General features: G+C 39.3%; 1 long non-coding RNA gene across 1 annotated transcript; it reads right to left on the bottom strand.

Moving 5' to 3' along the window:
• Positions 1 to 1,262: 1,262 nt before the first annotated feature.
• LOC145795375 (uncharacterized) lies at positions 1,263 to 24,602 on the bottom strand. The gene is made up of 4 exons (XR_014336178.1): positions 23,769 to 24,602; positions 22,685 to 22,774; positions 21,029 to 21,178; positions 1,263 to 1,579 (listed from the first exon to the last, which is right to left on the bottom strand). It is a non-coding gene; the product is annotated as an uncharacterized LOC145795375 (long non-coding RNA).
• Between the last annotated feature and the right edge of the window lie 894 nt (positions 24,603 to 25,496).

Genomic DNA, 25,496 nt, shown 5'->3' on the forward strand with positions numbered 1-25,496 from the left:
TTAGTATTTAATTTTAAATATATTTTTTATTTTTTTATTGTAGTATGTTATGACAACAATTTTGATGGCACAAATTTTTTTTTTTAAAAAAAGTCTTTTATATAAAATAAAAAAAAAATAGCTTAAGCCATGCCATGAAAAATGTTTTTACTCCTAATTACATTAGTATGTAAAATCCAAATGTAGAAATAGTGGTTGAAATTTTTTTTATAATCATTTCATTTAATATTTAATTATAAATATTTTTTTATTTTTTTATTGTAATGTGTTGTGACAACAATTTTTTTTTATGACAATTTTTTTAATATTAATTTATTTTTAATTTTTATATGGTTACATTAGCCTGTAAAATTAAAATGTATAAATAGTGGTTACATTTTTTTTACAATCATTTCATTTAATAAATGTAAATATTGTTTATTTAGTTAGTTCAAATTTTGTAGAAAAATAATTTTGTAAACATTTAAAATAAATTAAAAAATGTATCAATGATGCAGAATTCAAATTCAAAAATGCCACGACAAAAGGGTGCCAATGACACTACAACAAAAAAGGCCTTTGGTAACAGACTGATTTTGTCTGCAACCATCAAATTTTCTTCACTAAAGTGATCTGCGACGAAAAAATTTTGTCACCACGTTTGTCACCTATACGTTGTCGCTGAAAGTACCTGGTGACGAAAAATAGTTTCGTCGCTTATTTTTCATTTTTGGCGACGAAATTTTTCGTCTCCAAATGTTGCATTTTTTGTCCTCTATAACATCAATTGCGTCACTAAAATTAGATAATATTTTATTTTAATTATTTTTGGCGACGAAATATTTCGTCACCAAATAGATTTTAGTGATGAAAGTTTTCCTCACCAATGATATAGATTAAGGTGACAAAAAAATCGTCACTAAAATGAGCAGAAAAGAAAATTCTTCAATGACAAAAAACATTTTGTCACCAAATATTTCAAGTTAGCGACAAAATATTCAGCAAATGTGACGAAATTATTTGTTTGGTACTATATCATTAGTGACAAAATTATTCGTCATGTTTTTTGAAAACTAATAGCGACATTTTTTATTTCGTCGCTAATAATAATTAACAAATTTTAAAATGGGGGTACTATTTTCAAATTAAAATTTTTCTTTCACTAAAAATTCCCTGCGCATTTCAATAACCTGTTCAATAAAATATCTATTACAAATCAATACAAAAATCTGCTCATTTTCATAAACATCACAATTAAATTTCAGCACTATTCACAAAAATACAATATCAACTGCATGTGGATTACCAAGCATGTCTCCTAATATCCACAAAAAACATGTCTACTAATATCCACAAAAATACAATATCAACAGCATGCGGATTACCAAACACGTCTCCTAATATCCACAAAAAACATGTCTACTAATATCAACAAAAATATAATATCAAGTGCAAATTACCAAACATGTCCTGTAATACCAATAAAAATATAAAATTTACAACGCAACCAAAATACATGTAAGGTAATATGAACAAAAACACAAAATGAGCTAGCTTTTGCTCTCCAAATTACCAAACATGTTCATAACTAATCTCGAATCTGCAAAAAAATGAAACACAAAAAAAAAAAGAAAAAATAAAGAATGCAAGTTAGACAATTATTATCTTATCAATTAAATATATAATTTAACATGCATTTTTCGACTTAGTTTTCAAATCGGGAGTCCCGTGCTAATTTCATAAGTTTTCACAACTTACATTAGTCCCTCCCGAGGTGTTTGAGGTGTTCCCAGGGCCTTCATGTGCCTATTACACGATTTTGGCCCCCGATGGCCAATTTACAAGCTTAAGTGTTGGAAAATTTCATTTTTGGACTTAGTTTTCAAACCGGGAGTCCCGTGCTAGTTCCATAAGTTTCCACAACTTACATTGGTCCCTCCCGAGGTGTTTGAGGTGTTGCCTGGGCCGTCTCGTGACTGTTACACGATTTTGGCCTCCGATGGCCTATTTTAAAGTTTAAGTGTGAAAAAGTGTATTTTTGGACTTAGTTTTCATACTGGGAGTCCCCGTGCTAGTTCTGTAAGTTTCCATAACTTACATTGGTCTCTCCCAAGATCTTTGAGGTGTTAACCGGGCTGTCTCATGAATGTTAGACGATTTTGGCCTCCGATGGCCTATTTTCAAGCTTAACTGTGAAAAAGTGCATTTTTGGACTTAGTTTTCAAATCGGGAGTCCCATGCTAGTTCTGTAAGTTTCCACAACTTACATTGGTCTCTCCAGAGGTGTTTAAGGTGTTCCCCAGGCGGTCTCGTGGCTGTTACACGATTTTGGTCTCCGATGGCCTATTTTCAAGCTTAAGTGTGAAAAGTGCATTTTTTGACTTAGTTTTCAAACCGGGAGTTCCGTGCTAGTTCAATAAGTTTTCACAACTTACGTTGGTCCCTCCTGAGGTGTTTGAGATGTTCCCCAGGCCGTCTCGTGGTTATTGCACGATTTTGGCCCCCGATGGCCTATTTTCAAGCTTAAGTGTGAAAAAGAGCCTTTTTCGACTTAGTTTTAAAACCGGAAGTCCCGTGTTAGTTTTGTAAGTTTGCACGACTTACATTGGTCCCTCCCAAGTTGTTTAAGGTGTTGCCCGGTCTTTCTCGTGGCTGTTGCATGATTTTGGCCTCCGATAGCCTATTTTTAAGCTTAAGTGTGAAAAAGTGCATTGTTGGACTTAGTTTTCAAACCAGGAGTCCTGTGCTGGTTATGTTAGTGTCATGACCCGAACCCGCCCCTATGGGTTAAGGACATAACCGGCCAGTAATCCTGAGATCACCTACGGCCTCAAAACAAAACATGATGACTTGTCAGAGTAAAGGGGCCAAACGGAAGCAATAATTAAAAACTTTGTCCATAGAGCCGTGCTTATATGCACATCAAACAAACCATGTTCAAATACGTTAATAACCCACATCAAATAAACAGTTTCACAAAATTCATTACAGACAGGATCATTCAAAACGAGCCATCCTATAACAGACTATTTACAGCTATACACAAGGCCCTTGCCAACAAGACAAAACATAAGTACGTAGCAAAAAGGCAAGGTAGGTCTCAAGAGTGAGACACAAGGCTGACTTCCTCAAAACTCGGATTTTCCTAGCAGACTTCACTGGGGCTGGGTTTGGACTTCCCTTGGCTCACCTACAAACACATGAATGAGCGTGAGCGATAGCCCAGCGAATAATATCAAACATGATAATTACATAACAATTTGTAGAACAACATGCTCCAAACGGCCTTGGGCCAATTTATACTTCTATTTAACAAAGATATATGACTATACGAAATGCAAATCAAGTAACTCTAAACATTCTGGCCTTTGGCCCATTCGGGTTTCCATTCATGGCAAAACGGCCTTCGGCCCATTCACTTATATCGAAACGGCCTTCGGCCCATTCATTCATGTCAAAACGGCCTTTGGCCCACTCTTTCATGTCAAAACGGCCTTCGGCCCACTCATTCATGTTAAAATGACCTTTGGTCCATTCATTTATATCGAAACGACCTTTGGTCCATTCATTCTTATCAAAACGACATTTGGTCCATTCATTCTTATCAAAACGACATTTGGTCCATATATTCTTATCAAAACGACCTTTGGTCCATTCATTTACATCAAAATGGCTTTTAGCCTATTCATTCATATCAAAACGGCTTTTCGCCTATTCATTCATATCAAAACGGCTTTTAGCCACAATCCCAATTAACAACTCATAAGGTTTATAAGGGAATAAACAATTAGACATTGACAAGCTTTCGAATGTTGATATTACTCACAGTGATTGGCTTGTTGATTTGCCCTGGAGCTTGACCCTACACGTTTCATGAACACAAAAGGGTCATTAACAGTTCAATCCGTTCCTTAATTCACATATTCCTCTTTAGGCTTTATTCTTATCTTATCAACTCATTTACAATGCTTAACATATGCCTAAGAGTGCTTATAAGTGAAAGAGAATGGAAAACGAAACACAGAACGCATGAACGAAATTTCAGAAAACAGGGTCCCCGCTCGAGCGTAGACTTCCCCGCTCGAGCGGACACTATAGGCCTGCAAAAGTACTGGTTGCCTGAAAATTACGCTCGAGCGTTAAATAGGTCGCTCGAGCGGAAGGCCCGTCAAAATAGCTCCCACGCTCGAGCGTCAACTTTCCCGCTCGAGGGGAAACCATGTCTGCAGGAAATGCTGGGAGCTTGATTTCTACGCTCGAGCGTAACTTCACCCGCTCGAGCGGACATCGAAAATCTGGGTTTTCCAGATTGAGTTCTTGAGCTTCATCTTAACATTCAAAGGCTCTAAATGCATGATTTCGGTCCAAACTTCACAAAATTATATACTATCATGGTACAAACATAGGATTACAACATATTGAAGCTCAATTTCATAATTTATCTACATGCATGTCCCAAAATGTGTCAACCTCAATCATTAACACAACAAATTCATGCTTATATCTTCTCAATTTGTGCATGCATGTCAATTCTTAACTCCATCAATGCAAATGGTGTTCATTCTCATGGAACACAACAAAACATGCTTGCATGTAGGATTTAACACTCATATTTCCATATTCATCCCAATACATGCTTGATTATGCAAAAACATGGTGATCCTATACATGCATGTGCATTTTAACTTCAAATTCATCAAGTAGAGTACAACTCTTGTTCTTGATCACCAATTAACCTTTAATTCACAAAATCACAAGTTCAAACTCATGAATTCATAAACAATCACTTACCTAGAAGCTCAATCTATGGTCAGTTCTTGAGTTGGACTTCAAATTCATAACCTTGGGCCAAAAATTACACAACTTTCTCCCTCTCTCTCTCTCTAACAGCCGACCTCCTCCCTTTCTTAGAGTTTGATCAGCCAAAAATGAAGGTATATGAGAGAATGAGGAGTGTAGTGCTCAAATACAAGAAGCCCCACTAGCCACATTTAAGATATTAAACAATTTGAGCACAATGCCATTAAATAATTCAATTTAATCTGGCCCGAATCAATTTTTCGATTAAATTTCATCGTAGGCTCTAAAAATTATGCCAATCACAATGGCGTAATCAATTTCGGGTTCTGTGGCCGATAAGGCCCTCAATTATATTTCCAAAGCTGATTATTCAAACAGATATTCCTACGGTGAACAGATAAAATTTCAAAATCACATATATTCACATAATGGCACATAAAATCATAGTAAACACGTAATCATACTCAATTTAAGGACCAATTGGCATACTACGGAACAGGGGTATTACAGTCTTCCCCCCTTTAGGAAGTTTGGTCCTCCAAACTTAATTTACCTTCGTCGGGAAACAAATGGGGATAGCGTAGACGCATTTCCTCCTCTTTTTCCCATGTAGCATCTGTCCCATAGTGTTCCTTCCATTCCACTTTCACCATTGGAATGGATTTGTTTCTCAATTCTTTCACTTGTCGGTCAACAACTCTTTCCGGCCATTCAGCATATTCCATATTTTCATCAATAGCAACCCGGTGATAATCAATCACATGCAACGGGTCTCGGAGGTAACTCCTCAACATTGACACATGAAACACATTGTGGATTTGCTCAAATCCCGGTGGCAAAGCAACCCTGTAGGCAACTGGACCAAGCCTTTCCAAAATCTGGAACGGCCCAATGTAACGGGGCGACAACTTGCCCTTCTTCCCAAACCTGACTTGGCCTTTCATTTGAGAGACACGGATGAACACGTGGTCGCCGACCTCATACTCAAGAGGTCTTCTCCGAACGTCTGCATAATTCTTCTGGCGGTCTTGAGCTGTTTTGAGCCTTTGTCGAATAGTTTTGATCTTTTCAGAGGTGTCTTGTACAATTTCAGGCCCAAGCAAAGTTCTGTCTCCGACCTCTGTCCAACAAATAGGTGATCTACACCTCCTACCATACAAAGCCTCGTATGGTGCCATACCGATGTTGGAGTGGAAGCTGTTATTATAAGCAAACTCTGAAAGTGGCAAATAGTCTTCCCAACTCCCCTGAAAATCCAAAGCACACATGCGAAGCATATCTTCCAAAGTTCGTATCGTTCGTTCCGACTGGCCATCTGTCTGTGGGTGGAATGCAGTACTGAACCTTAGTTCTGTTCCCATAGCTTCCTGCAAACTTTTCCACAATCTAGATACAAATTTCGGATCCTTATCTGACACAATGGACACCGGAACTCCGTGTAGCTGGACAATTTCATCAACATAAATAGTAGCCAATCTATAGGCAGTAAATGTAGTTTTGACAGGCAGAAAATGTGCAGATTTGGTCAGTCTGTCGACTACAACCCAAACAGAGTCCATACCTCGGGAAGTCCGAGGTAGGCCAACGACGAAATCCATAGTCACGTGTTCCCACTTCCATTCAGGAATAGAGAGAGGTAGAAGTAGACCGCCTGGTTTCTGATGTTCAGCCTTAACTTGCTGACACTGGAGGCACTTGGACACATATTCTGCAATCTCTTTCTTCATTTTGGGCCACCAATAGGTTTGTTTCAAATCCCGATACATTTTATTATTACCCGGATGCATAGCAAATACAGATCTGTGGGCTTCATCTAAAACCCTCTTCCTCAGCTCCGGAACATCTGGGACACATATTCGGTTTCGAAATTTCAACATTCCATTCTCGACACTGTACTCTGCTTTTGGGCTTACTTCAAATTCATCAATTACCTTTCTGAGGGACTCATCTTCTTTCTGTTTCTGCTTGATCTCATCAACAATTGCCGGTTCGGCTGTAATAGGGGCTATCAATCCGCCCTGTTCACATACCACCACTTCAATTTCAGACTTTTCAAAGTCATGCAAAATCTCCCTTTGTTCAGTAAGCAAACAAGCCATACTCCCTGTTGATTTTCTGCTCAAGGCATCAGCCACTGTATTAGCTTTCCCGGGGTGATACTGAATTTCTAGGTCGTAATCTTTTATCAATTCTAGCCATCTTCTCTGACGCATATTCAACTCTTTCTGCGTGAAGAAGTATTTTAGGCTTTTATGATCTGTGTAGACTTCACACTTTGCCCCATACAAATAATGCCGCCAGATTTTCAAAGCAAAAACAACTGCGGCCAGTTCCAGGTCATGTGTTGGATAATTCTTCTCATGTGGCCTCAACTGTCGGGAGGCGTAAGCAATAACCTTTCCGTTCTGCATTAACACACAACCCAAACCCTTATAAGATGCATCACTGAAAATCACAAAATTTTCCGTACCTGAAGGTAGTGTCAAAATTGGTGCAGTGGTCAATCTTGTCTTTAATTCATGAAAGGCTGATTCTCTTTCACTATTCCACTCAAATGGTTGTCCCTTATGTGTCAATTGGTTAAGAGGCACAGCTAATTTCGAAAAGTCTTTTACAAACCTTCTGTAGTACCCAGCTAAGCCCATGAAACTGCGAACTTCTGTCACATTAATTGGTGTCGGCCAATTCACAATTGCTTCTATTTTCTGCGGGTCCACTGAGATTCCTTCCTTGTTGATCACGTGCCCTAAGAAAATAACCTCATCCAACCAAAACTCACATTTCTTTAGCTTAGCAAATAGTTTCCTTTCCCGAAGTATTTGTAAAACAATCCTCAAATGATGTTCGTGTTCAAGTCTATCTTTAGAGTATATCAAAATATCATCGATGAAGACAACAACAAACTCATCAAGGTAGGTTTTAAAAATTCTATTCATTAAGTCCATAAATGCTGTCGGAGCATTAGTCACTCCAAATGGCATAACAAGAAACTCAAAATGACCATACCTCGTTCTGAATGCAGTTTTCTCAACATCCTCTACTTTAACCTTCAGCTGATGATACCCGGATCTCAAATCGATCTTAGAAAACACCTGTGATCCCTGCAACTGGTCAAATAAGTCATCAATACGGGGTAAAGGATATTTGTTCTTTATCGTTACCTTGTTCAGTTCCCGGTAATCAATACACAGGCGCAAAGTACCATCCTTCTTCTTTACAAATAACACTGGTGCACCCCAAGGCGAAGTGCTAGGCCGGATAAACCCTTTATCAAGAAGGTCTTGCAACTGTTCCTTCAATTCTTTCATTTCGGCGGTAGCCATTCTGTAGGGAGTTTTAGAAATAGGCTGGGTGCCCGGCACGGTTTCAATAGTAAACTCTATCTCCCTATCTACCAATTCCCCTGGTAATTCATTTGGAAACACATCTGGGAACTCTCTAACAATGGGAATATCATTCAATTCAATATTCACGGATTGTCCAGTCAATACATAACACAAATAACCCTGACACCCTTTCCTGATCAATTTACATGCTTTCATTGCAGATATCAAATATGGTGGAGGCACTACCTCATTTCCCACAAACACAATCTCTTTTTGTTCTGGGGGTTTAAACACAACCCTCTTTGTCACACAATCTATAGTGGCACAATATTTGGTCAACCAATCCATGCCCAAAATTACATCGAAGTGTCTAAAGTTTAAGGGCAACAAATCTACATATAGGGTAGCATCCTCAATATGCATGTCACAAAACCGATATATATAGTCACATAACACAGATTCCCCCGACGGAGCAGACACACATAACAAATATGGCAACAGTTCTAGGGGTCTTTTCAGTCTAGATGCAAATGCATATGTCACAAATGAGTGTGTCGATCCAGAATCAATTAACACAAAAGCATCCTGATTACATATTGAGATAGTACCTGAGACAACGGCATTGGCGTTCCGCGTATCGCCCGGAACGAGTGCAAAAACTCTCCCTTGTCGCACTGTATCCCCAGTAGTAGCAGATCTCAAAGTGTTTCCCGGCTTTGGGATCGATGCAGTGGAGCTAGCAGCTATCTTTCCACTATTCTGATTACAATCTCGGGCTATATGCCCCTATTTCCCACACTTAAAACAGGCTCCCGATGCACGGTAACAGACTCCACGGTGCCTTTTGCCACAAGTGTTGCACATGGGAGCTGTGTCTCGGGAAGAACTTGAAGTAGTTGAGGAGCCCGTGTTTTGCTTTTTCAGAAATTTCTTCTTTGAAAAGAAGCCTTGTCTTTTGTTGCCTTTCCATGTTGTTGTTGGCTTAGCTTGTCTAGCTATGTTAGCCTCTGATATGATGGCCCGGTCAAGCACCCCAATGTAGGTTTCCAACTTCAGGACATTCACTCGCTCTAGGATGTCGCTTCGGAGCCCACCTTCAAAATGCCTTGCCTTCTTATAATCAGTGTCAATTACGTGTGGTGCAAACCTGGCCAACTCAGTAAATTTGGCCTCATACTCAGCTACAGTCATGCTGTCTTGTTTGAGTTCCATGAACTTTGCCACTTTCCTATCCCGGACACACTGCGGGAAGTACTTGTCATAGAAGATTTCCAAGAACTTCGCCCAATCAACATCTCTGTGGTTTTCCCTCATCAACATCCACCATCTTCTCGCTTCATCTTCTAGCATAAAGGTGGCTAGAAGCACTTTCTGTGTATCCGAGCACGGAAACACCTCAAATAGTTTTTCGATCCCAAGAACCCAAGCCTCAGCTTTCAAAGGATCCAGTCCGCCATGCAACTGTGGTGGTTTCATTTTCTTGAATTCCTTGGTGACAGCGATTATTCGATCATCATTTTGATTATCTGGCACAGGTGGTGCCGGAGGTGGAGGTGGCGGGTGTGGTTGCTGCCACTGTTGTTGCCACTCCTGTTGCTGTCTCAAGGCTTCTGCCATTTCTTGGATTAGTCTTTCCATTCTGTCTAGTCTGGCAGTAGAGGATTCCTCTAACTCATCACCTCTGGTCCTCACCATCTGATTAAACTTGCATTATATTTCATACAAAAGGTACACAAGCACGCATACACTAAGGGGCACATATTTCCAGATAATTTGCAATGCAAGTAGTTCACAACTTACACATATAATTATTTATAACAAAACATTTAAACATATAATCAATGCTTCCAAACTCGTACTTATCACATGAACGCATCCTAGATCTTATCTAGACGCTTATTGCTCTTTTTGGACAAGTTTGTGAGTTATTAACTCGTGCTCTGATACCACTCTGTCATGACCCGAACCCGCCCATATGGGTTAAGGACATAACCGGCCAGTAATCCTGAGATCACCTACGGCCTCAAAACAAAACATGATGACTTGTCAGAGTAAAGGGGCCAAACGGAAGCAATAATTAAAAACTTTGTCCATAGAGCCGTGCTTATATGCACATCAAACAAACCATGTTCAGATACGTTAATAACCCACATCAAATAAACAGTTTCACAAAATTCATTACAGACAGGATCATTCAAAACGAGCCATCCTATAACAGACTATTTACAGCTATACACAAGGCCCTTGCCAACAAGACAAAACATAAGTACGTAGCAAAAAGGCAAGGTAGGTCTCAAGAGTGAGACACAAGGCTGACTTCCTCAAAACTCAGATTTTCCTAGCAGACTTCACTGGGGCTGGGTTTGGACTTCCCTTGGCTCACCTACAAACACATGAATGAGCGTGAGCGATAGCCCAGCGAATAATATCAAACATGATAGTTACATAACAATTTGTAAAACAACATGCTCCAAACGGCCTTGGGCCCAATTTATACTTCTATTTAACAAAGATATATGACTATACGAAATGCAAATCAAGTAACTCTAAACATTCTGGCCTTTGGCCCATTCGGGTTTCCATTCATGGCAAAACGGCCTTCGGCCCATTCACTTATATCGAAACGGCCTTCGGCCCATTCATTAATGTCAAAACGGCCTTTCGCCCACTCTTTCATGTCAAAACGGCCTTCGGCCCACTCATTCATGTTAAAACGACCTTTGGTCCATTCATTTATATCGAAACGACCTTTGGTCCATTCATTCTTATCAAAACGACCTTTGGTCCATTCATTCTTATCAAAACGACCTTTGGTCCATTCATTCTTATCAAAACGACCTTTGGTCCATTCATTTACATCAAAACGGCTTTTAAACTATTCATTCATATCAAAACGACTTTTCGCCTATTCATTCATATCAAAACGGCTTTTAGCCACAATCCCAATTAACAACTCATAAGGTTTATAAGGGAATAAACAATTAGACATTGACAAGCTTTCGAATGTTGATATTACTCACAGTGATCGGCTTGTTGATTTGCCCTGGAGCTTGACCCTACACGTTTCATGAACACAAAAGGGTCATTAACAGTTCAATCCGTTCCTTAATTCACATATTCCTCTTTAGGCTTTATTCTTATCTTATCAACTCATTTACAATGCTTAACATATGCCTAAGAGTGCTTATAAGTGAAAGAGAATGGAAAACGAAACACAGAACGTATGAACGAAATTTCAGAAAACAGGGTCCCCGCTCGAGCGTAGACTTCCCCGCTCGAGCGGACACTATAGGCCTGCAAAAGTACTGGTTGCCTGAAAATTACGCTCGAGCGTTAAATAGGTCGCTCGAGCGGAAGGCCCGTCAAAATAGCTCCCACGCTCGAGCGTCAACTTTCCCGCTCGAGCGGAAACCATGTCTGCAGGAAATGCTGGGAGCTCGATTTCTACGCTCGAGCGTAACTTCACCCGCTCGAGCGGACATCGAAAATCTGGGTTTTCCAGATTGAGTTCTTGAGCTTCATCTTAACATTCAAAGGCTCTAAATGCATGATTTCGGTCCAAACTTCACAAAATTATATACTATCATGGTACAAACATAGGATTACAACATATTGAAGCTCAATTTCATAATTTATCTACATGCATGTCCCAAAATGTGTCAACCTCAATCATTAACACAACAAATTCATGCTTATATCTTCTCAATTTGTGCATGCATGTCAATTCTTAACTCCATCAATGCAAATGGTGTTCATTCTCATGGAACACAACAAAACATGCTTGCATGTAGGATTTAACACTCATATTTCCATATTCATCCCAATACATGCTTGATTATGCAAAAACATGGTGATCCTATACATGCATGTGCATTTTAACTTCAAATTCATCAAGTAGAGTACAACTCTTGTTCTTGATCACCAATTAACCTTTAATTCACAAAATCACAAGTTCAAACTCATGAATTCATAAACAATCACTTACCTAGAAGCTCAATCTATGGTCAGTTCTTGAGTTGGACTTCAAATTCATAACCTTGGGCCAAAAATTACACAACTTTCTCCCTCTCTCTCTCTCCAACAGCCGACCTCCTCCCTTTCTTAGAGTTTGATCAGCCAAAAATGAAGGTATATGAGAGAATGAGGAGTGTAGTGCTCAAATACAAGAAGCCCCACTAGCCACATTTAAGATATTAAACAATTTGAGCACAATGCCATTAAATAATTCAATTTAATCTGGCCCGAATCAATTTTTCGATTAAATTTCACCGTAGGCTCTAAAAATTATTCCAATCACAATGGCGTAATCAATTTCGGGTTCTGTGGCCGATAAGGCCCTCAATTATATTTCCAAAGATGATTATTCAAACAGATATTCCTACGGTGAACAGATAAAATTTCAAAATCACATATATTCACATAATGGCACATAAAATCATAGTAAACACGTAATCATACTCAATTTAAGGACCAATTGGCATACTACGGAACAGGGGTATTACAGTCTTCCCCCTTTTAGGAAGTTTGGTCCTCCAAACTTAATTTACCTTCGTCGGGAAACAAGTGGGGATAGCGTAGACGCATTTCCTCCTCTTTTTCCCCTGTAGCATCTGTCCCATAGTGTTCCTTCCATTCCACTTTCACCATTGGAATGGATTTGTTTCTCAATTCTTTCACTTGTCGGTCAACAACTCTTTCCGGCCATTCAGCATATTCCATATTTTTATCAATAACAACCCGGTGATAATCAATCACATGCAACGGGTCTCGGAGGTAACCCCTCAACATTGACACATGAAACACATTGTGGATTTGCTGAAATCCCGGTGGCAAAGCAACCCTGTAGGCAACTGGACCAAGCCTTTCCAAAATCTGGAACGGCCCAATGTAACGGGGCGACAACTTGCCCTTCTTCCCAAACCTGACTTGGCCTTTCATTGGAGAGACACGGATGAACACGTGGTCGCCGACCTCATACTCAAGAGGTCTTCTCCGAACGTCTGCAAAATTTTTCTATCGGTCTTGAGCTGTTTTGAGCCTTTGCCGAATAGTTTTGATCTTTTCAGAGGTGTCTTGTACAATTTCAGGCCCAAGCAAAGTTCTGTCTCCGACCTCTATCCAACAAATAGGTGATCTACACCTCCTACCATACAAAGCCTCGTATGGTGCCATACCGATGCTGGAGTGGAAGCTGTTATTATAAGCAAACTTTGCACGTGGCAAATAGTCTTCCCAACTCCCCTGAAAATCCAAAGCACACATGCGAAGCATATCTTCCAAAGTTCGTATCGTTCGTTCCGACTGGCCATCTGTCTGTGGGTGGAATGCAGTACTGAACCTTAGTTCTGTTCCCATAGCTTCCTGCAAACTTTTCCACAATCTAGATACAAATTTCGGATCCCTATCTGACACAATGGACACCGGAACTCCGTGTAACCGGACAATTTCATCAACATAAATAGTAGCCAATCTATAGGCAGTAAATGCAGTTTTGACAGGCAGAAAATGTGCAGATTTGGTCAGTCTGTCGACTACAACCCAAACAGAGTCCATACCTCGGGAAGTCCGAGGTAGGCCAACGACGAAATCCATAGTCACGTGTTCCCACTTCCATTCAGGAATAGGGAGAGGTTGAAGTAGACCGCCTGGTTTCTGATGTTCAGCCTTAACTTGCTGACACTGGAGGCACTTGGACACATATTCTGCAATCTCTTTCTTCATTTTGGGCCACCAATAGGTTTGTTTCAAATCCCGATACATTTTATTATTACCCGGATGCATAGCAAATACAAATCTGTGGGCTTCATCTAAAACCCTCTTCCTCAGCTCCGGAACATCTAGGACACATATTCGGTTTCGAAATTTCAACATTCCATTCTCGACACTGTACTCTGCTTTTGGGCTTACTTCAAATTCATCAATTACCTTTCTGAGGGACTCATCTTCTTTCTGTTTCTGCTTGATCTCATCAACAATTGCCGGTTCGGCTGTAATAGTGGCTATCAATCCGCCCTGTTCACATACCACCACTTCAATTTCAGACTTTTCAAAGTCATGCAAAATCTCCCTTTGTTCAGTAAGAAAACAAGCCATACTCCCTGTTGATTTTCTGCTCAAGGCATCAGCCACTGTATTAGCTTTCCCGGGGTGATACTGAATTTCTAGGTCGTAATCTTTTATCAATTCTAGCCATCTTCTCTGACGCATATTCAACTCTTTCTGCGTGAAGAAGTATTTTAGGCTTTTATGATCTGTGTAGACTTCACACTTTGCCCCCATACAAATAATGCCGCCAGATTTTCAAAGCAAAAACAACTGCGGCCAGTTCCAGGTCATGTGTTGGATAATTCTTCTCATGTGGCCTCAACTGTCGGGAGGTGTAAGCAATAACCTTTCCGTTCTGCATTAACACACAACCCAAACCCTTATAAGATGCATCACTGAAAATCACAAAATTTTCCGTACCTGAAGGTAGTGTCAAAATTGGTGCAGTGGTCAATCTTGTCTTTAATTCATGAAAGGCTGATTCTCTTTCACTATTCCACTCAAATGGTTGTCCCTTATGTGTCAATTGGGTAAGAGGCACAGCTAATTTCGAAAAGTCTTTTACAAACCTTCTGTAGTACCCAGCTAAGCCCATGAAACTGCGAACTTCTGTCACATTAATTGGTGTCGGCCAATTCACAATTGCTTCTATTTTCTGCGGGTCCACTGAGATTCCTTCCTTGTTGATCACGTGCCCTAAGAAAATAACCTCATCCAACCAAAACTCACATTTCTTTAGCTTAGCAAATAGTTTCCTTTCCCGAAGTATTTGTAAAACAGTCCTCAAATGATGTTCGTGTTCAAGTCTATCTTTAGAGTATATCAAAATATCATCGATGAAGACAACAACAAACTTATCAAGGTAGGTTTTAAAAATTCTATTCATTAAGTCCATAAATGCTGCCGGAGCATTAGTCACTCCAAATGGCATAACAAGAAACTCAAAATGACCATACCTCGTTCTGAATGCAGTTTTCTCAACATCCTCTACTTTAACCTTCAGCTGATGATACCCGGATCTCAAATCGATCTTAGAAAACACCTGTGATCCCTGCAACTGGTCAAATAAGTCATCAATACGGGGTAAAGGATATTTGTTCTTTATCGTTACCTTGTTCAGTTCCCGGTAATCAATACACAGGCGCAAAGTACCATCCTTCTTCTTTACAAATAACACTGGTGCACCCCAAGGCGAAGTGCTAGGCCGGATAAACCCTTTATCAAGAAGGTCTTGCAACTGTTCCTTCAATTCTTTCATTTCGGCGGTAGCCATTCTGTAGGGAGTTTTAGAAATAGGCTGGGTGCCCGGCACGGTTTCAATAGTAAACTCTATCTCCCTATCTACCAATTCCCCTGGTAATTCATTTGGAAACACATCTGGGAACTCTCTAACAATGGGAATATCATTCAATTCAATATTCACGGATTGTCCAGTCAATACATAACACAAATAACCCTGACACCCTTTCCTGATCAATTTACATGCTTTCATTGCAGATATCAAATATGGTGGAGGCACTACCTCATTTCCCACAAACACAATCTCTTTTTGTTCTGGGGGTTTAAACACAACCCTCTTTGTCACACAATCTATAGTGGCACAATATTTGGTCAACCAATCCATGCCCAAAATTACATCGAAGTGTCTAAAGTTTAAGGGCAACAAATCTACATATAGGGTAGCATCCTCAATATGCATGTCACAAAACCGATATATATAGTCACATAACACAGATTCCCCCGACGGAGCAGACACACATAACAAATATGGCAACAGTTCTAGGGGTCTTTTCAGTCTAGATGCAAATGCATATGTCACAAATGAGTGTGTCGATCCAGAATCAATTAACACAAAAGCATCCTGATTACATATTGAGATAGTACCCGAGACAACGGCATTGGCGTTCCGCGTATCGCCCGGAACGAGTGAAAAAACTCTCCCTTGTCGCACTGTATCCCCAGTAGTAGCAGATCTCAAAGTGTTTCCCGGCTTTGGGATCGATGCAGTGGAGCTAGCAGCTATCTTTCCACTATTCTGATTACAATCTCGGGCTATATGCCCCTGTTTCCCACACTTAAAACAGGCTCCCGATGCACGATAACAGACTCCACGGTGCCTTTTGCCACAAGTGTTGCACATGGGAGCTGTGTCTCGGGAAGAACTTGAAGTAGTTGAGGAGCCCGTGTTTTGCTTTTTCAGAAATTTCTTCTTTGAAAAGAAGCCTTGTCTTTTGTTGCCTTTCCATGCTGTTGTTGGCTTAGCTTGTCTAGCTATGTTAGCCTCTGATATGATGGCCCGGTCAAGCACCCCAATGTAGGTTTCCAACTTCAGGACATTCACTCGCTCTAGGATGTCGCTTCGGAGCCCACCTTCAAAATGCCTTGCCTTCTTATAATCAGTGTCAATTACGTGTGGTGCAAACCTGGCCAACTCAGTAAATTTGGCCTCATACTCAGCTACAGTCATGCTGTCTTGTTTGAGTTCCATGAACTCTGCCACTTTCCTATCCCGGACACACTGCGGGAAGTACTTGTCATAGAAGATTTCCAAGAACTTCGCCCAATCAACATCTCTGTGGTTTTCCCTCATCAACATCCACCATCTTCTCGCTTCATCTTCTAGCATAAAGGTGGCTAGAAGCACTTTCTGTGTATCCGAGCACGGAAACACCTCAAATAGTTTTTCGATCCCAAGAACCCAAGCCTCAGCTTTCAAAGGATCCAGTCCGCCATGCAACTGTGGTGGTTTCATTTTCTTGAATTCCTTGGTGAGAGCGATTATTCGATCATCATTTTGATTATCTGGCACAGGTGGTGCCGGAGGTGGAGGTGGCGGGTGTGGTTGCTGCCACTGTTGTTGCCACTCCTGTTGCTGTCTCAAGGCTTCTGCCATTTCTTGGATCAGTCTTTCCATTCCGTCTAGTCTGGCAGTAGAGGATTCCTCTAACTCATCACCTCTGGTCCTCACCATCTGATTAAACTTGCATTATATTTCATACAAAAGGTACACATGCACGCATACACTAAGGAGCACATATTTCCAGATAATTTGCAATGCAAGTAGTTCACAACTTACCCATATAATTATTTATAACAAAACATTTAAACATATAATCAATGCTTCCAAACTCGTACTTATCACATGAACGCATCCTAGATCTTATCTAGACGCTTATTGCTCTTTTTGGACAAGTGTGTGAGTTATTAACTCGTGCTCTGATACCACTCTGTCATGACCCGAACCCGCCCCTATGGGTTAAGGACATAACCGGCCAGTAATCCTGAGATCACCTACGGCCTCAAAACAAAACATGATGACTTGTCAGAGTAAAGGGGCCAAACGGAAGCAATAATTAAAAACTTTGTCCATAGAGCCGTGCTTATATGCACATCAAACAAACCATGTTCAGATACGTTAATAACCCACATCAAATAAACAGTTTCACAAAATTCATTACAGACAGGATCATTCAAAACGAGCCATCCTATAACAGACTATTTACAGCTATACACAAGGCCCTTGCCAACAAGACAAAACATAAGTACGTAGCAAAAAGGCAAGGTAGGTCTCTAGAGTGAGACACAAGGCTGACTTCCTCAAAACTCGGATTTTCCTAGCAGACTTCACTGGGGCTGGGTTTGGACTTCCCTTGGCTCACCTACAAACACATGAATGAGCGTGAGCGATAGCCCAGCGAATAATATCAAACATGATAGTTACATAACAATTTGTAAAACAACATGCTCCAAACGGCCTTGGGCCCAATTTACACTTCTATTTAACAAAGATATATGACTATACGAAATGCAAATCAAGTAACTCTAAATATTCTGGCCTTTGGCCCATTCGGGTTTCCATTCATGGCAAAACGGCCTTCGGCCCATTCACTTATATCGAAACGGCCTTCGGCCCATTCATTCATGTCAAAACGGCCTTTGGCCCACTCTTTCATGTCAAAACGGCCTTCGGCCCACTCATTCATGTTAAAACGACCTTTGGTCCATTCATTTATATCGAAACGACCTTTGGTCCATTCATTCTTATCAAAACGACCTTTGGTCCATTCATTCTTATCAAAACGACCTTTGGTCCATTCATTCTTATCAAAACGACCTTTGGTCCATTCATTTACATCAAAACGGCTTTTAGCCTATTCATTCATATCAAAACGGCTTTTCGCCTATTCATTCATATCAAAACGGCTTTTAGCCACAATCCCAATTAACAACTCATAAGGTTTATAAGGGAATAAACAATTAGACATTGACAAGCTTTCGAATGTTGATATTACTCACAGTGATCGGCTTGTTGATTTGCCCTGGAGCTTGACCCTACACGTTTCATGAACACAAAAGGGTCATTAACAGTTCAATCCGTTCCTTAATTCACATATTCCTCTTTAGGCTTTATTCTTATCTTATCAACTCATTTACAATGCTTAACATATGCCTAAGAGTGCTTATAAGTGAAAGAGAATGGAAAACGAAACACAGAACGCATGAACAAAATTTCAGAAAACAGGGTCCCCGCTCGAGCGTAGACTTCCCCGCTCGAGCGGACACTATAGGCCTGCAAAAGTACTAGTTGCCTGAAAATTATGCTCGAGCGTTAAATAGGTCGCTCGAGCGGAAGGCCCGTCAAAATAGCTCCCACGCTCGAGCGTCAACTTTCCCGCTCGAGCGGAAACCATGTCTGCAGGAAATGCTGGGAGCTCGATTTCTACGCTCGAGCGTAACTTCACCTGCTTGAGCGGACATCGAAAATCTGGGTTTTCCAGATTGAGTTCTTGAGCTTCATCTTAACATTCAAAGGCTCTAAATGCATGATTTCGGTCCAAACTTCACAAAATTATATACTATCATGGTACAAACATAGGATTACAACATATTGAAGCTCAATTTCATAATTTATCTACATGCATGTCCCAAAATGTGTCAACCTCAATCATTAACACAACAAATTCATGCTTATATCTTCTCAATTTGTGCATGCATGTCAATTCTTAACTCCATCAATGCAAATGGTGTTCATTCTCATGGAACACAACAAAACATGCTTGCATGTAGGATTTAACACTCATATTTCCATATTCATCCCAATACATGCTTGATTATGCAAAAACATGGTGATCCTATACATGCATGTGCATTTTAACTTCAAATTCATCAAGTAGAGTACAACTCTTGTTCTTGATCACCAATTAACCTTTAATTCACAAAATCACAAGTTCAAACTCATGAATTCATAAACAATCACTTACCTAGAAGCTCAATCTATGGTCAGTTCTTGAGTTGGACTTCAAATTCATAACCTTGGGCCAAAAATTACACAACTTTCTCCCTCTCTCTCTCTCTAACAGCCGACCTCCTCCCTTTCTTAGAGTTTGATCAGCCAAAAATGAAGGTATATGAGAGAATGAGGAGTGTAGTGCTCAAATACAAGAAGCCCCACTAGCCACATTTAAGATATTAAACAATTTGAGCACAATGCCATTAAATAATTCAATTTAATCTGGCCCGAATCAATTTTTCGATTAAATTTCACCGTAGGCTCTAAAAATTATGCCAATCACAATGGCGTAATCAATTTCGGGTTCTGTGGCCGATAAGGCCCTCAATTATATTTCCAAAGCTGATTATTCAAACAGATATTCCTACGGTGAACAGATAAAATTTCAAAATCACATATATTCACATAATGGCACATAAAATCATAGTAAACACGTAATCATACTCAATTTAAGGACCAATTGGCATACTATGGAACAGGGGTATTACAGTTAGTTTCCACAATTTACAATGGTCCCTCCTGAGGTGTTTGAGGTGTTGCTCGGGCCACCTCGTGACTGTTACACGGTTTTGGCCTCCGATGGCCTGTTTTCAAGCTTAAGTGTGAAAAAATGAATTTTTGGACTTAGTTTTCAAACTGGGAGTCCCGTGCTAGTTCTGTAAGTTTCCACAACTTACATTATCCCCTCCCGAGGTGTTTGAGGTGTTCCCCGGGCCGTCTCGTGGCTGTTACACGATTTTGGCCTCCGATGGCCTATTTTCAAGCTTAAGTGTGAAAAAGCGCATTTTTGGGCTTAGTTTTCAAACCGGGAGTCCCGTGCTAGTTTTGTAAGTTTCCACAACTTACATTGTCCCTCCCGAGGTGTTTGAGGTGCTCCCCGGACCTTCTCGTGGCTGTTACACCATTTTGGCCCCCGAAGGCCTTTTTTCAAGCTTAAGTGTTGAATTAATGCTTTGAGAGTAAGAAAATGAAGAATCAGTGTAAAGGTAGGCCAACAGTTACAAATGGCACTATATGGGTTGAATTAACAAAATATTAGGCCACTTGACAGTCTGAGTCCTAGTCAATCCCAGAACAAGATCATTATCTTAACTCACAATATTAAGGTTGCGGTAACCTATTTCCTAAGAAACCTACCACAAAAGCTTAGGTGGACCTCTCTTAAAATTTCAGTTTCTAGTAATAAGGAAAAGCATATATTCAATGAACATGTGGCAAATCACGTTTCGTCACACACTGTGAAAATACAATATGTTTGCTTCTTAAACATTTGGGGGACAATTTTCTCAATGTTTCCATGACAGTAATGGAAGTCCAAAAATGTACTAGACATTTATAGGTATTGAACATGATTGGCCAATGCATCGTCCCTTTCACTTCAGTGATACACTGAACATCGTTCAAAAAGATGATGATGATGATGACAACGACAACAATAGTTCGCTCTTTTTGGATTTTGGGGAGATTGAGAAAAGAAAGAATATGTGTTATCTTTATCAGATTTCAAAATATCATTCCCTCAAAGTCTCCAATAACCAAATTAAGCTTTAGCAGTTAATTATCTTTTATAGATTATGAAGAACCTGACCTGCTACATAATCTTTGGGAGCTCAGAGAAGAGGGTCTTTTTTCCATGGTCATCAAGAATCCTCTCCAAAGTAATTTCTTGAAGTGCTACCAGAGTTGTCTCAAGAAGATCAAGTCCTGATTGATTTGCAAATGTAAAAACTAGCAATGCCTGCATTAACCATTTTTAAGGTTAGAATGGCCTATTCACAAGCATACTTAACGTTATTTGTATACTCCTAGAAACTAGCACACTCCTTAGATTTGTGCCCCAATTTAAAATTGGAACTTCATGGGAAAATGCTCCTAAGTTCTGAGACTCAACTCACTATAACCAATATAGTGAATATCTTAACAAGAGTGATGTCCGCATTTCTTGATAATGTGACTCACACACCCCAGATGTGTCTAATATTATTGCTAAAGAAAGATATCACATGCATTATCAACAAAACTGAAGTATGAGACAATTTCTAATATAAAAAAAGGACACAGTAATAAAGAATTAACAATAATAGAAATGGTAATATGGTTCATATACATGACAAGATGGAGTTTCTTCCATATTTTGCAATTACAAATTCAAAAATCCAGATAATTAACTTTATTTTCGTCTTTTCTTTTGTAATGCACATAAACAAGACACATAAATTTATAATATAGCGCCATGCATGTGTCCTACTTCAAAATGTGTTGGGTCAATGTGTTTATGTTGTGATGTGTCCTTCCCGTATCTATGTTACAAGGCACATAGGAACAAGTTCAAAGAAAATTGAAAAATAACCAAAGATTAAATTACCTTGGGGAGGCAACATTTTACACATATCAATCAAACAATAGCACATTTAAAAGAAATGTGTACAAAACCAAGTTTAAAAAGAAAATGATAAGGTGGAAGAAAGTAACAATAATCATAGTTTCAAATGGAACATGGAATCCAGTCTAGATGTATTATGAGTTAACATTAGATTTATAATATTCAAAAGAAGATACTTATGTAGATGTCACACACACACACACACACACACACACACACACACAAAATGTGAGATATTTATGAAATTTAAATAGTAGAAGGATAGCAAAGAGAAAGTTCTTACTAAAATTTTACTAAAATTTTCCCCTCATATAGTGAAATTACTTGTGACCCTGTGGTCCAAACACCCTAATCCTCTTAATTTTATTTGCCCAAATCAAACAAGATCTTAAGTCAAATGCATATACTTTGAGCTTACTCTTCTAAGTAGAAATCCTTCATGAAGAATGAAATATGACTCAATTGCAATAAGATAAATTGTTAGTGGCCACTACTTGCATGTTATAGCTTTGTTGTTGACTACAAATGGAATTGAAAAAACTAGAGTAATCAACCCAAATGCATAGCAGTGTATCAATTGTCTAAGATAATGTGTTTTCAAAGTGACAAAAACAGGCAAGCTTCTAAATAACACAGAACATATTGTTGTAAATGTTAACATTGTTCCCATCCTCAATATTCACAATCACACAATTCAGCAGGTAAAGAAAGAATTACGTTTTAACTGGTTGACAGATAAATAAATGTTACACAGCAAGGATTATTTCTACAAAATCATAAATGAAGAACATTCAGACTTCTGCAAATACAGGGAACATAAATTTGTTATAAAAATGAGAAGTTAAGAAATCGAAATAATACCTTCAAAAAGAAACACATCACAACAACTGAGTGATGCCAAAGTGTCTTGAGAATCGATTCATGTCCTTCATTAACAGACCTAAAAAGCACCTGTCAAAGAAGCAATCAATGAACCTGGAATGTAAGAAATTTGTTAACTGCTGTCCTTAACTATCATGTACACTAACCCTTGTCATGTACATCGAAAGTCCAAAGTGCTTCTATAACTTAAGTAACAGAAGATATGTTGCTAGTAAGTCCAGTTCACTCACAAATAATAAGTTGCGTTAGAGGTGGTCAATTGTACTAAGGCAGTGTTGTCCAAGCTTCTGAGAAAAATTACGGAGATTTGATAAGGATGGTCTAAACAACCCTATATTATTTTAATGTTACCTTAACAACATATTTTCTTACCCACAGATTACCAATTCAAATTAAAACATACTGGAATATTTTTTTGAAGGAAATTATCATTGCTTCCACAAAAAAACCAAACCAGCCTCTTCACGTATACATGTATATATCCATCATAGAAGTACCAAAAACTAATCAATAAACTCCAAAGAAAGGAACTTCATAACCAAAAAATAGATTTGATCTAATGACTCACCTTAATTACGAAAGTCAAACTAAAATTCTCATCACCATTAAACAACTTCCATGCATGATTTTCTAAAGGACTGAATATCAGTTTCCTTGTGGTAAATTTCACTATTTTGGCCAGCATGCAGAATGTCAATTGTAAGCAATGTTTCTCACCTCACACTCATAGGAAAATGTATTCAAATATGAATTATAATTATGACATGGACTCCAACATGTTGCACTCAAGTAAGAACCATTTCTAAGTTGCAAAATAAATGATCTGAAAACACACTTGTGGCTGAGACAGATCCAATGAGCAAGTGTGGGTGCTTCTGGAGGAACTGGGGGTGACCGCAAACCAACATTAGAAATAAAACAAGAAGGGTAGAGTGCCAATGCCACCCTCTGAGGTGTCCTCAAAGTCGAAGACCAAATGGAGTCTAGAGAAACTAAGACATGGATAAAAAAAAAAATTAAAAAATCCTAGATAAAAAGCAAAGTATACGGGTGTAGTGAATACCTTCGCAAGTAATCAATGGTCCAGGAGAGCCCAACGAGCATGCAAACTCAACCACCACAACCATGGTTGAGAGGACAATAATCAAGATAACTAGTTAGTTGTGCAAGTTCATCAAAGTTACGGAAAAGAACATATGATTTAAATTTCTCAAATACTAGATGTCGATAAACGTGTACAGAATTTGAACCACCATAAAAAGGTATTTGGCTATCCATCATATTAACAATCATTCAGCCTCACAACAGTAAAACCAAGCAACACTAGTAACAACAGAGATAACCACCAAGCCTCACAGCAGCTAATCAATCAAACCACAACCTCAATTCAGAGTAGACCAGCGTACCACAACCTCAAAATAGAGTAGGAACAAATCGCATTCAACAATTTACCCAATTGGAAATCACAAAAAAATTGAGGGAAATTGCACACAAATCTTTATTCACGAAGAGTGTACATATATATATATATATAGAAAAGAAGATATCTAGTGCGAAATGGACAGAGAAGAGGGCTTCCGGTGGTGCCGCATCAGTGAAGCAAAACGAATGGAGAAGAGGGCTTCCGGTGGTGCGATTCGAACGGAGAGAGAAAGCTTTCGGAGGTGTGATTCGAATGAAGAGAGAGGGTTTTCGGCAGTGCTCGTGTGCATGTGAGAGGGCAAGGAAGAGATCGGTGAGAGGGTTTCACGAGCTCAGACCAGAGAGAGAGACGAGACTGGGTGAGAGAGTGAGTGAAAGAGCGTGAGAGAGAAGAGTGATTTGGGTAGAGAGAGTTGGGAAGACAAAACGACGTCGTTTTGTCCCCTTCAATTATAGGTGACGAAATGATGTTTGTCTCTGAAAATGTTTACAATGGTGACGAAACTTTTCGTCTCTAATATGGCGCCCAAATTTTTCACCAAAATTTTCAAGGGCGGCAATTTGTTTTCTGACAAAAAATAAAATTTAGAGATCAAAAAAAATTTCATCACCTATTATTTTATTTATTTTAAGCATTTGGTGACGAAATTTTGTTTTCTTCTCTAAAAATAGTACAACTGGAAACGAAATCTTATTTTCATCACTAAAACATGTATATTTGGAGACAAAATATTTTTTCGTCATGCGTTTTTTTCACCATAGACCTTTTTTGTTGATGAACCCCCAAGTGATGATGTTGGTTGGAAATTTGGAACTCCAATTGAAGGCACTAGGCATCATATTATTTGCAAATTTTGTGGACATCTCATTAAAGCTGGGATTACGCATCTCAAACAACACTTAGCACATCAAACGGGGCTAGTGCGTTCTTGTCCTAGTGTCAGTAGATATGTGATACAAGAAATGATGAAACATTTACAAGATAAGAAAATGAGTAAAGCAGACAAACAAAAGAGAAAAGCTGAATTGGAAGCAGATATTAGGGGAGATGATCTCTATTACGAGGATGAAGAAGGAGATTTTGTAGATCTTCGAGATGATGACTCTGACTCTGATCCAAAGATGACTAGGGCTAGACAAGCAAGTATTCGTTCACAACAACAATGGGAGGAAAGGCAACAATTTAGACTAGGTACTGCAGGTCATGGATCACAATATGATGTAAGTGGTAATCTGGTGCAGGGGGTAGTGGTCAAAGAATGCCAAAAGGTTTTATTAAATTTTGTCCAAGTTAGTGTCCACCCCTTGAACACAGGCATGGGGATTTGTAACGGCTTAAGTCAGTGCCAAAAGAGCCTTCAAGTCATAT

This window comes from Camellia sinensis, chromosome 7 (genome assembly GCF_055761805.1).
Source record: "Camellia sinensis isolate YWXY chromosome 7, ASM5576180v1, whole genome shotgun sequence".
Classification (NCBI taxonomy): domain Eukaryota; kingdom Viridiplantae; phylum Streptophyta; class Magnoliopsida; order Ericales; family Theaceae; genus Camellia; species Camellia sinensis.